The sequence below is a fragment of the Pezoporus wallicus genome, unplaced genomic scaffold (genome assembly GCF_028554395.1).
Source record: "Pezoporus wallicus isolate ANWC-B61680 ecotype Strahan unplaced genomic scaffold, APGP_CSIRO_Pwel_v1 contig_5416, whole genome shotgun sequence".
Classification (NCBI taxonomy): domain Eukaryota; kingdom Metazoa; phylum Chordata; class Aves; order Psittaciformes; family Psittacidae; genus Pezoporus; species Pezoporus wallicus.
In genome coordinates, this window is record NW_026642898.1 from 531,105 (window position 1) to 545,452 (window position 14,348).

Sequence of the window (14,348 nt, forward strand, 5' to 3'; positions counted from 1 at the left end):
GGAGTTCTGACAAGTCACAGACGCATAAAAAGTATCAACAATAAAACTCTACAAGATCATTTATAATCAAGTGTAAAGTAAGTGGAAACAGCAGCAGTTGCAGCATAAAGTACTTCCAGTGGCACTTGTTGCAGATCTGCTATTAACACATAGGGGTTGCAGAGGATAAGAGCAGAGACACACACACAACAGAGCTGGGTTTGCAAGGATCCAGTCACAGCAACAGCAACCCTGCGAGGGGAACAACAACCAGGGCACAGGGAATGTGCCTCCCTGGCAATTCCACGTGCTGCTCCTGACCGATGCCCTGCAGCCAGCTCCCAGAGTGACCTGCTACCAACGTCAGGATGCCAACTGGCACTTGTGTGGCAAGTCAGAGGCTCTTCCATAACCATCCTCACAGGTCCCTTCACTCAGTGTGACCTGGGGACAAGGGGCACATGCCCCTGCTTTTAGCAAAGGTGGTTTTCCCATGTACCCATCATTAGTGGATCTCAACCGTGGCTGTGACATGAGAGGGGACAGACACCCAAAGGCTGTTTGAAGGGACACCAACCGGCTCTCTTCTGACTGTGGCAGCACTTCCCAGCACTTGGAGGATGCTTTCCTTCACCACCACCATAGCATACCCACGACCGTGACGGACCTACCTGTAGGAGCCCTTTGGTACCCCTTGAAGGCACCACGTCATCCTCTCCTGTGGCCACAGAATCATGGGGTTTGCCATCAGGTCTGGAGCAGTGCCATTTTATCTTCTCCCCAGCACCTGCCAAGGTGGGTTTGCGGGCAGGCTCCTCCTGTGGGTATCTGCTGGCACCTCAGTTTTGGAGTGCTTTTGGATAGCATCTTCCTCCAGGCATGGGCTCTGCCTTCCACCAGAGATGCTCCTCAAATGGGGGGTTGAGCATAGGATGTGACTGCAGCCACCCAAGGGGCCAGGGTCCCTCCTTGTAGGTCACCAGCAGTCTCCTGCAAGACACGCACGTTAGCTCTCTATGAAGCAAGTCAACCTCCTCGCATGCCAGAGCGGCCCCAGCCTTTCCAAAACCACCCTGGGAGACACTGCACGTCTCCATGAGGCACAGACAGGCTCCCCTTCCTTTACTGTGTGATCTGGGGGGATTTATGGATTCGAGAGCCCAATGGATTCAAGGATTGCTGGGCTCCAGTGGTGGGCAATAATGACCACGCTCCTTTACCTCTACTCCTGGCAACACCATATGGATGGGGACTTGGCTTCTTCACCCACACCACTGGCTTGCACAATTGCATTGGCCGTTGCATGGCATGGATGCACCCCCAGTAAAGGGGGGGAAGTCTACTATCTGTGAGGTGAAGTAGAGAACCAACCAACCTCTAAACCGTAAGTGCAAAGAAGGAGTGGGGCAGGCACCCAGTACATTCTCCTGTGGGGCCAACCAACACCTTCCTCAGGGGCTTTGCACATCAGCTTTGGGGCAGGCATTGCACCTATGTGCAGATAGGAAAGCTCCTTGGGGAAAACCCCATTACCCTTGGTCTGCTCGCACAGGTCCCTCCAACCAGCACTTCATTTCCTGAGGGAGGAAAAAGAGTCCGTTTTAAATGTTATTTGAAAGCAGATACCATCAGAAGCCAACGCGCCGAGTAAGAGCGGAGCAGGAGACGCTGTTTTACTCACTGAGTGGCATTTTACACACAATGGTTTACATTTTAGATAATTCAGTGCAACAAAAGTCAGTCAATGACACCGTTTGCAGCCTTTGAGCAGAATGGATCTTAATTGCCAAAGAGACATTTTTCCTTCCTATCTCGGGATCTGTACTTCAGGATTTTTGTACTTTGAGCCTCGGGAAATTGCAGCTCTCTCCCGATTAAGTGCTTAATTGTGGTCAGCGCTTTCCAAAGGGTTTGCAGCCATTGGCTTCAGTTCCACTTCAGGCACGCACCGTTATCAACTTCTTTATCAACCTGCACAATTCCCCTGCATCAAATGCGTTCTGAAGCATCCTTGGTGGGCCTTGATGGCATCCTTGTTCAACAGGAACTCCTGTTCAACTCAGGAGCTCCTGAGAGCTGGGCAGCACTCACTAGCTTGGGCTCCAGCAGTTTCCTACCTTCCTTCGAGGCCCTTTCTCATCTGAAGGGGCAGAGCTGCCCTTCACCCTGGAACCACGGGCAGAATTGGCAGCCTGGAACGCTGCCTGCCCAGCAGCCACCACTGACCCCTTGCCTGCCCTCTGCACACAGAGCAGCAGCATCTGAATTGTAGAATGGCTTGGACTGGAAAGGACCTCGAGATCATCCAGTTCCAACCCCCTGCCACGGGCAGGGATATCCCAACTCTTTAACTGGATTTGCCAGGAAACCAAAGGAATTTAACCATGATTTCAAGCCAGGCTAACGCGTGATGTGCTGGACAGCAGCTGAAGCTCTAAGACCTTGCTCTGACTTGGGAACCGTGAGGGTTTAACCCATTTTACCCTCAATCTGAAGCAGGAGGCCAGTTGATAGCCAATTCTTCACTGTGTGGGAGCCTTTGCAGATTCCCAGACTCCAGCTGCCTGCTCCAAAAGGTCTGCATGGGCTCGGAGCACCCTTTGGACGGGGTGACCCTCACCTGAGACCCCATCCCAAGGCAAGCCATCACATTTTGTCAGGGATTTCAGTCCCAGACTCATGGAAGAAGTCAGCGCAGGGGGCACTGAGCTCAGTACAGAAATGTACCTGCCCCTTTGGCCAGGGTGCTGCTCCTAGGCCCCTGCAGTACACATGGTCCTGCTGTCACCAGCTTCACTGCAGCCAAGGATGACCCAGAGCTGCCCAAAGAGCAAAGCCTGGTTAGCACCCACCTTTCAGGCTGATACCCAAAACACCCTGCTGGACAATGACAGACTGGATTGCATCAATATCACCCCTACATTTTGGCACTGTGGGCGTCCACCTCCACGGAGGACAAACCACAGCCACTTACCAACCGGCACCCAAGGAAAACACCTGCTGGATGCTCAGCCAGCACTGCCACAGCGTCCCATTGAATAGAGCAGATCCTCTCACCAATGTGCACCAGCAGCTGCCAACAAGGACTCACGGCTTTATCCCCACCTCTTACAAGACCATGGGAAGGTGATGGTGAAGGGTCTGAATTTCCAGCTTCACAACACTCAGAAATGAAACATGATGAAGCCTCTTCTGGAAACCTGGCAATAGGTCTCCAGGGATCACCGTCACACTTCGAAACTCATGTATTGCACTTCAGTGGCCTACCAAGTGTAGATTGCTGTTGGGATGCAAACCTTGCAGGATTTCCATAGTGATGTGGTGAGTATCATACTGTCTGAAACATGCTGGACCTTAACAACAGAGAATCTCTCAGCACAGGTTAGAAATACTTCTGTTTGGGCACATGTGTTACAAATCATCCTGGAGTCTTACCTCCGGATCTTGGAGTAATCCCCTTGCAACCAAGAAATGGGAACGCTCCTCATCTCCCCCCAGGAACTCACAGGAGTTGGCAAGGAAATTGTTCAGGGTATTTACCCAGGAAAGCCAGTGGCTGCATCTGTTTCAAACACAGCAGGAAGCCTGAGAGCTTTTCGCTTCCAAGCATCGGGAAAGCCATCAACGAACAGGAGTGACACGATCAAGGGTCGCACGGCCAGAACTGAAACCCTCGTTTAGCCTCGGCCTCCAGTTTACACAAGCAATGGCTGCGAGTGTCAAAGCAAACCAAATACCACTGACACCTTCTGCTTGTTCAGAAGGGCTCCTCTAAGCCTCTGCAGCGTGCAGCTCACGCTGCAGCAATGCCCGAGGCAGCACCATGCAGGCAGGCACGCAGCGGTCGGGCACGCTCCATTGCGTGTGCATTTGCAAGAAGCTCTTGAAAGGTTTAAAGGCTTCTCTGCACTCTGGTTTTAAGGCAATGAGGCAAGCAGCAGCCTCAGCCAGGATCAGGTCTCATCCGGGCACCCTGTGGTGTCCTGAGGGGCTCAGACAGCTCCGAGAGGCTCCCCATAAATTAGGCATCAGGAGTGGTGTTAATGGGACCTCAGCTCCATGTTCGGCCATGGGGTCTTAAAGAGCCTCATCACTTCGTGAACACTTCATCATACTCGAGTTAATCATCACCTGCAAGGAAGACATGCCCCTCTTGATGGTTTAGTGTGAGGATGGTGCCTCTTGAGGGTTTAGTGTGCCTCTATGGTTTAGTGTGAGGTGTCCCTGCCCGTGGCAGAGGGGGTGGAACTGGATGATCTTAAGGCCTTTCCAACCCTAACTATTCTAGGACTCTATGATGCCGTGGCATAGGAATCACCCACAGCTCCCAAGGACTTCCCAGCAGGAGGAAAACCACAGCCTCCAGAAGGAGATGACATTGCGAGTGGTGCCACTGGCTGACGTTCAGACAATAGAGCTGCTACTGGTTAATACAGTAATATTCCCATTTCATTGTACATGAGAAAAGATAATTACTTCCAGGGTTTAAGAACTGAATGTGTTGATCCAAATGTAATCTCTGTATTTTAGCATTTATTACATTAGAAATACAAGTGTCAATGGGCTGTAGTAACCAAAGTTATCAGAAGGAAAAAAGAGGAGATGTGACGCTGAAATTGCAGCAGAGGGAAGAGCAGAAGCCAACAGGGGACCTGCAACTTCGGTTAATTACAAAGACATTACATCTGAAAAGTACTGTGGGACCCGAGAGCTTTTGTGGCTCCTAAGTGATGCTTTTGCTACACCCAGAACAAGTGGAGGCTGGGGCCATGCGACCAGACAGGAGACCTGAGGATCACATCCATTTCCTGATCACCCAAATCACAGATACAAAGACCTCCACTGCTCATCTCCCACAGCGAGCAAGGCCCATGTTTTACAGCCATTTAGTGACAGTGCAGCTGTACCCACCTACTCCCTTGTCATGAGTTGATACGGGAATCACAAACCATGCTCCTAGAGATGGAGGTCTGAGCAATGCTTCATTGACACGTCTCATGGGCTCAGAGACTGGAGATGCTTTTGTGTTCCCATTCCATATCTTTTCCTTCCAGTTGGCATCTTCTTCCATCTCTGCAAGCCCAGATGGGCTTGTTTGTCCCTCTTATCCCAAACCTCCTCTAATGAATTTGGCACACACGGAGTTTTCTTTACACCCCAGCCCAATTCAACGCCAAAGCGACACAGTCTGACCGCAGCCCCAGCAGAGCAAAGCCCACCTATAGTGAGCTCAGAAACAAAGCTTTGTCCTCCAAAGAGATCTCTCTTCTGAACTTGCTGCTAAAAGCATCGAGCACAAACTGGAAGCCTCCGTGTAAGCAGTAACAAGAGCGCGCTGCCAAGGATTGATTCAAATGGTTATGATTTGCTGTTGAACGAGCTATTGCCTTGATTTCCCAGCAAAGTTCAAGTTTGCAGCACTGATTAGTCCCGTGAACATGCCTGAAGCACCTACTGTTGTATGAATTTTTATTACCTTGCCAGCATCAGCGGCTGTTCAAAGTTGGGGCCTTCTTGCAATTGATGACAGCAAAATCAGGGAATAAAGAGAGGGGAGGGAGGGGACCTGTTTGTTAAGGTTTTTTCCGTTTCCTTTTCAATAAAATGTCAACTCCATTATATAGGTGTCAACTCCATTACTGTAATGCTCCTCCTGTAACCCCAGCAGGTAACTAGCTGCTAATAACACAAGTTCCTCCAAGGCAGCGCCGAGGGCACGCGTACCCGCTGTAGGCTTCCATCTGTTTAAGAAAACGCCCGTTTCTCCCTGGAGGCACAAATACCATTTTCATTATTTTGTTCTCATTGTCACCCAAGAAGAAAACCCTGCTCCTTATCCAAGGAGCCTGCGGCGGTCACGGACCAGCGCTTGTTATAGGGGAAGCCAGGAAATAAGAAAGCAACGCCTGGCACACCAATGGGGCCATGGAACACCCGCTTTAGAGAGCACCAATGATGGGAGAAACAGAGGAGGAGCTGCCCCAGGGCCCTGCTCCAGGTAGGAGATACCCCAATGCGCTGCCAAACCCTCTGAGGGCTGGTCTGGGGGGGCAAATGCCCCCCAAAACCAGCAAAATCTGAAAGCTTGGGCAACCCTAGAGGCAGGATGCAACATGGCCATCACCCCATCATCACAGTCACCAAGCCCCTTGAGAGGCTCGAGCAGGTCTGTGTGCTCCTGAGGTCAGGATGCGTTTGGGAAGAGAAGACGGGTGCGTGACAGCGGGGCCGGTGTGTGAGCACCGTTCCCCACAGCTCCCGTTATAAGAATTCCCATTTTAAGTAAGCAGGACCACGACGAGGAAGCTCCTCGCCCTCTCCCAGGCAGGAGCTGCCAGAAGCCTGGAGGAGCACGGCTCGCCTCCCACAATCCCAGCTCTGTTGGCTGCACACATCAATGCGGAGACAAAGATGAGCACACATTTAGAACAGAATAAAGAAACCCATTGCAGAGCAGGAGTTGTTTAGATAATTGATTTCCCTTGGACTTACAAGCACTAAATAACACCCAGCGCCCAGATAACCTTTTCCTTCAAATCTCTCTTCCAAAGGACTGGCCTTTGACAGAGGCGCCTCTCAGAGTGCAAATCCAGGCAGCTCGAAGGCAGCTCATAGGTAAGACCTTTCTGAAAGAACGCCGGGCTGATTCCTCAAGCAATTATTTTGCCTTGGTATCCTTTGCATAGAGAGAGCTCATTAACTGCTGCCAGGTTTTGCGGCTCCACGCTGGAAAATGAACTAGCACAAATGTCATAATTAATTAGCAGTTTAATGCTGGAATGAACATAGCAAAGGGGCTATAAATATTCAAGCTACGGGGAGCTCCGTGCCGGGAGGCGCTGACCGTGCAGGGATGCTACTGGGGATTTCCTATGGCAGGGACCACACAACGGGCCCCACATCCCCACCCCTTAGGGTAAGCTCAGCTGGAATCACAGAGGGATGGGGAATAAACTCTCATCTCCCATCTTTATGCTGTTGGATGTCTTCCTTCAAGGAGCCGGGCAGTGATTCCCACTGCTGGGACCACAGGCCCGGCCCTGGTGGGTCCCAGGGCTCAGGCTGGTTTGCACAGCCCCAAATCCCTGCTGCTTTCCAGAGAGGTCAAGGCTGGTCCTACCTTCCCCTCGATCCATCAGGACATTGTTCCTGTGTTTTCAGTGAGCACCATTGTGACAGTGGACATCCAACAGCTTCCCAGCCCCTCTCACAACAGAGCTCCCCCCTTGCATGGGGTAGATATGAAGACATAGCCCTGAAGCCTTCCCAAACCTCACCTGGGTACAATCCCACTCCACAGGGAGGAAAGGAGCTCCTCAGCACGTAGAGTTACTCACTTCCCCATGAACCAACGTGGGAGGCTTCAGACCCCAGTGAAACCCAGTCCCTTACACCAGATGTGCAAAGAGAACTAAAAACCATCCAGGGTGGCTCCTGGCAAGAGCCAAACCCAAGAATCGCCCTGAGAAGACACTCAGCCCCTTGAGCAGAGCCCTTGCAGGCACTGGGAGTGTACTCACCTACACCTGGAGCCCAGCAGCTCTGCATGGGACACCCCACACCCTGCTGTGGGCTCTGGACCAGCCCTCCTAAGCCCACGAGGTGCGATGGAGCAGCCCAGGCATGGTTCCTACCCTGGGACTCAGGCATGTTTTCCACCCCAAACAGTGCCAGGGCTCTGGAGCAGAGAAGGAAAAATGAGGAGGAGGAATCCTAGAGGTATCCATGGCTTCTTTAACACTCCCACAGCTCCGCTCCCCTCCCATCCACCTCCAGGAGGTCTTTGGGTAAAAAATACAGGTAAATGCAGCCACTGTGCCAGGCACCCATCTCCTGAGCACCCCAGGCAGTGATGCCACCGCTGCCTATGGAAGGCAATGCTCCTTTCAGCCTCATCTTTAATGCCACTATCACTTTACAGGCACTAACTCCATGGTGACAACCAGCACCCGTGACACTCACGGGTCAGAGCTGGTGCAGCACATACGGCAGCAAGGGAGGAAAACAAAGAGCTGGAGCAGTAACCCCAGGTACAGAGGGGAGGACGGCCTTGAGGAGGAGAAAGCACACAGCAGAGGCGAGGAGCCCTTCAGTGAGGTTTCCTCTTCTTTTAACCTAATGAAGTCTTTTATTAACACGATCTGGAAGAGGCCAGCGCTCCTTCAGTGTCTGCTGGGATGCTTTGTTCCAGTAGCCAGCTCCTCTTTCCTTCGCCTTTGCTGGTTTAACATGCCTGGCCTGTCAATGGCATCTTCCAGCACCCCAAAAACGTGACATCCCCAGGTTTGTTACCCCCAAAGTGCTGCCTCCTGCAGGGGAGAGCAGTGGAATAACAACCCTTACCTTCATCAGCCATTGGGGTAGCACACACTATGGAGCTCGGACAGTGAATGCTGCTCCTTGGGATGCGGCAGCCTATTCCAGAAGCTGGGAAGGCATCAGCAGAGCACTCACCCCACCTACAACCTTCCAGACCCCAAAGGTAATTTCCCTGTGCAACACCTTTGGATCCAGGCAAAAGTGGCTGCAGCAATGGGGATCTCTATGGAGGGCATTTGGGAGATGCCTTTCACCAGCACTTGCCCATCTGAGAGCAGAACCAGGCTCCTCCAGGTTCACATCACCCATAAAACCACTTCAACCACCTCCTCCTGACTCAGTCTTGAACCGGGCTCTTATTTCCAGCTATTGCTGCTCACTGTGTTGCTCTGCTCTTAGGATTTGGATCACCTCCACACAGGGATCCTCCTTTGGATCACCTCCACACCAGGCTGTCCCATAAACTTTCATATTCATCGAGAGCCACACGACACTAAACTACAGACTCACTGGATACATACATCAGATTTAAGGGCTCTCTGTGTGCCCTTTTCCAGCGCAGTGTGGTGCTGTAACAGAGATGCTGAGCCAGGCAGGGCAGCACAGCAGGGAACGTGGCTGCCCAGTGCTCAAACCAGAGCTGGATTTACCCCAGGGGGGTTATAAAGCTATTTCAGTGCCTGAAGATGCTGACGGGCACCCAACGAGATGAGCTGGTACCCAACTGCAGGGCGCAGGGATGCTCTGGGCGCATCAGAGAGGCCCGGCACCACAAAACAGCAGCCTGAAGCGCCCAAAGCCCTTGCAGAAACTCCCTCTGGCTTTCCCCTTGGGTTTATGGTCCTTCCTGAGGTCTGGAGCACCCTGCTCACATCATGAGCTGTCACACAGCCTGCACACCCCCGAGCAGGCACCGTGTGGCCTAAAGGCAACCCTCCCTCTGCACAAAGGGGCAGGGAAATGAAGGGATGAGGACACAGAGACCCCCTCTCCCAGCCAGAAGCCACCTTGCACCCCAGCACCAGCCACCCCTTCGCCTGCCAGCCCAGCTTTGCTCAGTCCCTGTGGCAGCATTTGGACCCAGGCTCAGCTCAGTGCCTCCTGGTTCCCAATAGCGGATGCTGTAAAGTCATCTTCCATGCGCTGGCTGCCCTCAGTGTAGTTCAATCAAAAGGAAAAGCTCAGCCACCATTTCTCCTTTAAAAAGCTGCTTTCTGGAGGCTCCCTTGTGCCCAGCTCGTTTCTTGGGAATATCTGGCCTTTTATTCTGCATCCTCCCATCCTAATCTCCGAGGTGGGATGAGCAAGAGGTGCTCCTCAGCTCCCCTAATTCAGACCAGATGAGGGAAGCCCACCAGGCAATGGGGAGGGAGATAAGCATCCTTAAAGCCCAGCTTCACAGCTGAGTACCATTTAACACCAGCACCCACACCTTTGATGAACGAAGATCCATGGACCAGCTTCCCTTGCTCCACATCACCGGGAAACAAAGCAGTTCCCCTCCATATCACAGGGAAACGAACCAATTCCCATCCACATCACTGGGAAATGGACCAATTCCTCCTCCCCAGCCTGTGCTGGGTCTTGGACCCACACCACCCATCAGACACGCTCCTACTCCACAGGGCTTGCACAGGAACTCTTCCTCCAGAAGGAAGGGCTCTGCTCAGGGCCCTGAGTAACTATGGTTACTTCTAATTGTGCAAGGAATATTGTTCTGACTTCCAGGATAATGGAGAGGATCCTTCAGGAAGTCTTTCTACCTTGCAATTTCCTCACTATATCTAAATCTAACCCAAAGAGTCACCTTGACCAGGCGCTGACACACGGCTGCCAACAAAAGAAATCAGGAGATGTCATCAAATGAATACGGAGGGCTTTCATCTTTTCCTTTAATTATTCTTTCCAAAGGAAACCCCATGTGTTGCTAAACACCCACCTGGGGTTTTGTATAGAGCCAACTCTGCATCTGGAGACTGCCCAGCTTGCTATCCAGGCTGGATGCAGGCAGCCTTTGACTCTTCCAGCCTCCTATACACTGAATACCGTGCACTGCTTGCAGCACGGGCTCCTGAACGTGCACAGGGACCGGTGCCAGAGGAGTTTGGGTGGAAGGGAAAGAGGCTCAAGCCATGAAGGCCTTGGGCAGAGGAGGACTCAGCAGCTCCAGCGAACACTGGTATGAGCTGGGGGTCAGTTCTGCAACACAGCCGTGATGGTAGAGCTGACAGAGGGCTCAGCTCAGCCCTGACCTGGGCACAGGAGACAATGGGTACAGGGAGGCAAAGTAACAATGTTCAGTGAGTGAAATACTCAGGTAATGGGTTTGGGGAGTCACCTCTAACAGAAGGAAGAAGCCCCGTGGGTTTGGGTAACCCCACATCAGCAGGAAGAGCCCTCCTGGATCCATCCCCATGGCACAGGAGCCTAACAGAGCCCTGGCATCCTGGGCGTGCATCTCATCAAGGAGCATGAAGACACTGGATGACCCTTTTGCCAGCGCCAAGCACAGCCCAGGTACAGCACGAAGAGGCAGGTCCCGTGTGAAAGGGCTCCTCTTCCCAAGCCAGAAGCAGTTATGAGCAATGTGAAATCCAAGAGGGACAGGGAACAACCCGAGCGGTACCTCAGGGGCCCAGAGCTCCCTGGTAGGGAAGTCCCTGAGCCCCACACCCCGCAGGGATGAGGAAACCCAGCCTCGTTATTCAGCCCTGCTAATTAAAGGGGGAGGGAAGCCGACATGGACCAAGAGGGCAGTGCATCAACAGAGCGAAGGGGGAAGCCGGCTGTGAGCTATGGAGCAGCACAAAGAAGGCAGCGGCAGCGCAGGAGAGGCTGGGATGCCAAATAAACATGGGCAGCCTGGTACCCGAGGGAAAGCTGGGGGAGGAGCCACTGGCACCTCAGTGGGCGACAGCTCACTGACCCACAGCACTGGAGCGTGCCCTATTGCACCAGGGATCAGGAAACGTTCAAACCAGCTCTTGGGTATTTCACTTGAGCAGGAGGACCAATGGTCCCCACAGCGGAGAGCCTGCAGGAGATGCTCTGCTCACACCACCACACTCCTCAGCACAACCTGAGGATGCAAAACACTTAACCTGCTCCAGTGGGAGATGTCCCTGCCCAGGGCAGGAGGGCAGAACAAGGGGAGCTTTAAGGGTCCTTCCAACCCAAACCAGTCTGTGGCTTACCTGGGACATCCATAGCTGGAAACATCCCCTTCCACAAGCAGGAGGAAAACTGGGTTGTGCTGCCACGGCTGCACCACCCAAACCCTGCAGCAGGCGGAGCAGGAATGGGGCAGACCCCGCAGCAGCCCGTGGTTAACACCTCACCCTCCCATGGGCCTTAATAAACTCTGCAGGTAGGAGTCAATCACAGCTCCCCATAAGAGCCCACATCTGTGGCTGCTCCTGGCAGGCCACCACCAATGGCAGGAAGCACAAGAACCGGGAGCTGGCAGCCGAGTTAGGGCCTGTTTGGGAGCAAAATGCACCAGGGAGAGCATTTTGTCATTGTTTCAATGAGAGAAAACCAGGAATGACTGCAGGTATCTCCTAACCCAGGCCCAAGGGACTGGGTTTGGTGATATCAGCACATTGATTCCATCCAGCACCAGAATTAATGGTGAAATCAATGTAACCTTCATTAAGGGGGCTGGCAACTGATCCCTGGCAGTGGCTGCACCCACTGCCAGCCTCCAGGGTGTTTCCAGAGGGGTCAGCATCTTCCACAGCGGCTGGGCAGAAAACCTGGGAGAGCTGTTAGGATTTTCAGCCACCCCCCCCATCAAATTAACAGCACGGTAAATGAGACAGGAAGGGTGCTCCTAAAAGGTGGTGGGAGCCACCCAGCACCCAGCTGCGGCTTAATGCACCCAAATACAGCATCCATGTGCCTGGGCATCAAGGGCAGAGGAGGGATGAAGCTGCGCGGACACAGCCAGGAATGGGACAGGCAGTGCCCCCAGCTGTCAGTGAGGATGAGGAGGCACAGACACCAGATGAGTGTGTCCTTGCCCTGCCAGGCTGCGCTATCCCGGGGGTGGGATTGGATGGGGTGGGTAGTTGATGGCTCAGGAGGTGATTTCAGCCCAGCGCACAGCATCAGTGGGGCAGAGCAGACACTGCCCACTGCGGGCACCAGGAAAAGGGTGAGAAAGGCTCCTTGGAAACAAAGCCCCAAGGGAAAAAATCCACCTGGCGAGCAGAGAAGGATCTGACGAGTCCAATATGTTTATAGCGGTCTTCTCCCAAAGAGTAGCGTAAGGAAAACCTGCAGTCACAAGGGAAAATACTGTGAATGTTTCTGCCTGATGGAAATCATAGTCAGGTAAAGAGAGGGAGATGAAGGGAACCTTAAAGGGGGTCGGTGTCAGGTACAGCAAGAATAACACACATATACCTCCCATAAGCCTGCCATTGAGTTTAGCATAAGGTACCCAGGCACAGGCACGAGCCCAGCACCCGCAGCAGGAACAGAGCTCGCTTTCACCGCATCAGTATCTTCCTTTTGCTGCGAACAGCCCATTTAGTGACACTTAAATCTGCTAAACTGGGGGTTATGTGGAAGTGATTTTAGAGAGCACTGGAAACCCCAGGTTCCTTTTTCCATCTAACAACGTCTTTAGAAAGCAATTCTTCAAGCCTCCGTTTCCAAGGCCCTTCTAATGTCTGCAAATTATTGGTAAGAGTGGAACGGAGGCAGGCTGCCATCAGCTGTGATCACAACGCCGTGCCCGGGCAACGAGCGGCCACCGCTGATGGTGCAGTAGAAACCATCGCTTTTAGGCAAGCTGCCACGGAAAGAAATTAGCATTTATACGATTATTGAGAACCACCGCAACCCCCAGGAATCAGCCTCTGCCTGGGTGTCAATTGTGTCCTGCCAAGGTCAGTATCTGCGCTGTAATAGGCACGGCCTCCAATAGCGGGAACGGCTTAGTGTGGAAATGAGCGCCGCACGGCCAAAGTGTGTCATTATTATCAGGAAGACAACGTGCTCTCTGAAATCACATCTGCACCGGGGCGGGGGGGCACCGAGCAGCTCGGGAAACAATGCCACAGGAGGAGAACCTCATAGTTTGGGAGGTGTTTTCCCGTCACCATCCACCCCATCGCTCCTGCGATGCCGCCCCTGGAAACCGGCTTTGGAAGCTGCTTTGCTTGCAGCTGTGGCTTGATATTCTCCGGGAACAGAGGGACGCGGTCCTTGTGTGGCACTTCCACTGCTTAAGTTGGAAGAGCCTACATGAGGGACGTGTTTCGGGGGGTACATTTCCTGTTCCAACAGGATTTTCCCTACCAGCAGCCCAGTCTAACGAAATGAAACATCTTCCCATGAGAAAAAACAGTCCCTGGAGCAGGGCTGGGACAAAGGGGAGCGATGGGCTTCTGCCAGGGGGAAACAGCAAAGGGAAGAACACTCCAACGGGACCAAACGTTCCATACTGACCCTGCCGAAAGCCTGCGTTTAGGGGGAGTTTCCGGCTTCGGAAACGGGGAAACCCTTCCCTGCGGTGCTGCGCTCCTGGTAACAGCCCCGCGGGGTTGATGTGGGCAGGATCCGGGGGGGCTCAGCGCAAACACCGAGGAATTTCGTTGGCTCCGTTTCCCTCGGCTCCCCCCCGCCCAGGCTGCGCTTCCCCTTCGGCTCTGCAAGGGGGTGCAGGGAGCAGCGGCCTCTGGCCCTGGGAGCCGGGCAGGGGGTGACCCGGGACGTCCGGAGCAGGCAGGGACCCACCATGGACCCCGAGAGCCCGTCCCAGCCCCATCATGGGTGAAACCTCCCTCGTCACCCCTCATCCCGCTCCTCCAGCGGCAGTTTGACCGCGGCTCTAGCGCTCGGGGTCATTTTCCTACCGGTGCACCCATCCTGGGCTGCTCTCCCACTGGTTACCCATCGCATTTCATTCCTCCTGCACAGCTCCCAAGTTAAATGTCCTGTGTGTAAGCGGAGTCCATCGCAGGAATCCTTATGGACCACCTCGGTGGTGCCAGATCCCAAACCCCAGGTCACCCCTGCCAGGCTCACGGGGCCAGTCCCGC